The 2312-nt window shown below is 39.2% G+C and overlaps 1 protein-coding gene across 6 annotated transcripts in view; it reads right to left on the bottom strand.

Annotated features, from left to right (window-relative positions):
• Positions 1-1540: 1540 nt before the first annotated feature.
• MEIS1 (Meis homeobox 1) overlaps positions 1541-2312 on the bottom strand; it is a 153428-nt gene continuing 152656 nt past the window's right edge. For all 6 annotated transcript variants that reach the window (XM_011985515.1, XM_011985512.1, XM_011985513.1 and 3 more), the window contains one exon: positions 1541-2312. This exon is cut by the window's right edge. The gene's annotated coding sequence lies outside the window, so the exon portion shown is untranslated.

The raw sequence follows: 2312 nt of genomic DNA, 5'->3' as shown, positions 1-2312 counted from the left end.
TAACCTCTGAGTTGGCTCTGAAATTTACAAGAGGAAAAGCTAAAATAGCATTAAGAGGGGAGGGCATCGAGGCAGGGGAAGAAAGGAACTGCGAAGAGCGAGGCTCTCACCTAAATGGCTCACAGAGCGGGGAACGCACGGAAATAGCAGTTTCTTTTTTCTAATTCCTGGACACTACTGGTCTCGATTCTTCAGAGTCACCATATTCCCTAACTACTCTTCACTTGTAAACCTCCCTCCCCTAGGGCCTCTCTCTCTCTGTCTCTCTTTCTTTCTCTCTCTCTCTCTCTCCCCCCCCCCCCCCCGCCGCCTCTCTCTCTCTCCCCACCACATCTCCTCCCCTTTCTTTCCCTCCCCCACCCATCCTGAGCCTCCTCAGGAATAAAGGCTGAAAATAACCAACTCACCCGGGCATGTACTGGGGAGGAGAAGCAAACAAACGGTTAGTTTATAAAGTTTATTATTAATTTTTAAAGTAAATAAATGGTTGTTAACTGCTAGTAACCACCTATCAAAAGAGAATGATTTCACTCATATCGACTATTTAGGTAGAGGAAGAATTACCACTGGGTCAACAAGGGAGATTTAAACAATCCCATCTATGGGCTGGGGAGGGGTAGAGGCGCTGCCAGAGATGGCTGCGTAGGCTGAGCCTTGCTGTCTGTGCATCCACGTGTTTAGACACCAGCAAAAGGTGAGAACGCATTGCTGCTCCAGCAGGTGAGTCAGTCAATCACACATCACCTAGTAAAGCCAACCCACAGCTGGTTTCTCTTTTCCGAATAGAAAATAGAATTGCTAAGGACCGGTTTATAGGGTGACTTGGGCCTGAATGTCAGACTTGAGTTTAAGGCTCTCTCTCCTCCGACCCATCCTTTGTTTACAAAGCAATCACTGCTAAAAGGTTTATTTTTTAAAACGAATTTGCCTTAATTAAAATATTTGTATATTTTCCTTAGCTTTGGGAAGCACTTTTTATAGCAGCAATTTTATTTAAATAAAATTATAAGCTATTCCAGCTTAAACATATTATTTTGTACCATTTAGCCGGCTGCCATGCAGAAGTCTTGTACAGCTGTTCTGGAAAATTGGTTAATAACCAGTTTTATCCAATGAGAACATAGAGCATATTTATAAAAATTAGATTTTGAAGTCTGGTCTCTTCAATTCGTGTAGTTAATTTCCTAATAAACATATACTGCTCATCCTAGGTAACATCCTTAGTAAAAGACTTAACTTTGTACTTAGGTTGCCTTTATGTGCAAGAATAATTTCAATGATATTAGATGAGTAATTCTGTTGGATGTAATTCTGAGTCTAGAGTTAGTTTAGTGCCTTTAGGCCTCAAATTTGCTGATATTAGGAGTTCATTAAGTCAGCTTAAAGAAATCAGTGGTTATTATTAAATAACTTACTTTGTGGTTAAAATTGTCAAATACATATATGGCTTAGGGAGCCAAAATTAATTTTTATATTTACTGCATTAATCTTTAAAAATCTGGGGGGCAGTAAACAAATGTTTCAAGCAGTGGAGTCAGCATGACAAAAATAATCTTGTTTTTATTTTAGATTCAGATTTCATTACTGCACTCAAACGACTACAACTGGGCTTGGCGTTATTATACAATCCAAACTGTTTCCATCAGAAACGCTAAGACTCAGTGTGCAATGATTGTTATTAATAATTAGCTCCTTGGTTTCTTGATAGAAAAAGGCTATCAACAAGCATTTGTTTATCCACAACAAAAAGTATAATTAGCTTATCCCACTTAGTAAATCTTGTATGCATGCCAACTCATACCAAACTGCTACTTTTACAAAAAAAATTGCAATAATACAGTTCATTTTTCCAGTCCTTTTTGCACAAAATTTATTTACAATGTCTACATAAATGCTCCAAGGTGGGACTATGAAAAAATACACACATGACTGATGCTTTGCTCAGAAATAAAGTCAACATATTAAAAATAAATCTTCAGTCTATGTTTTAGAGCTGCTTAAAACAGGAAGTGATGTATAAGGTGGTGGTTGTTGCATGGGGACAATGATGCTTGATGTGACAATTAGGCTTCTAAACACACGGCCTTTTGGTTTCCATGCCTCCTCCTACCAGTCTCCTTAAGACACTGCCTGCAACAGCTGATTAATCATTGTTGATGACTGCAGTTTTTCCCATCCTTTCCGATTTACATCTGTTCAGGCCAATTCAAATATGGTGAGTAAATGAATTAGACATGCAAATTCAAGCCCCAGGCTAGAGAGAGGGAGAGAGAGGAAAAGAGAGAGAAAGAGAGAGAGCGCGCGCATGGCTG

Source organism: Mandrillus leucophaeus, unplaced genomic scaffold (assembly GCF_000951045.1).
Source record: "Mandrillus leucophaeus isolate KB7577 unplaced genomic scaffold, Mleu.le_1.0 Scaffold285, whole genome shotgun sequence".
Lineage (NCBI taxonomy): Eukaryota > Metazoa > Chordata > Mammalia > Primates > Cercopithecidae > Mandrillus > Mandrillus leucophaeus.
The sequence above is the reverse complement of the archived record's forward strand: the minus strand, read 5'-3'. Positions and strand labels throughout refer to the sequence as shown.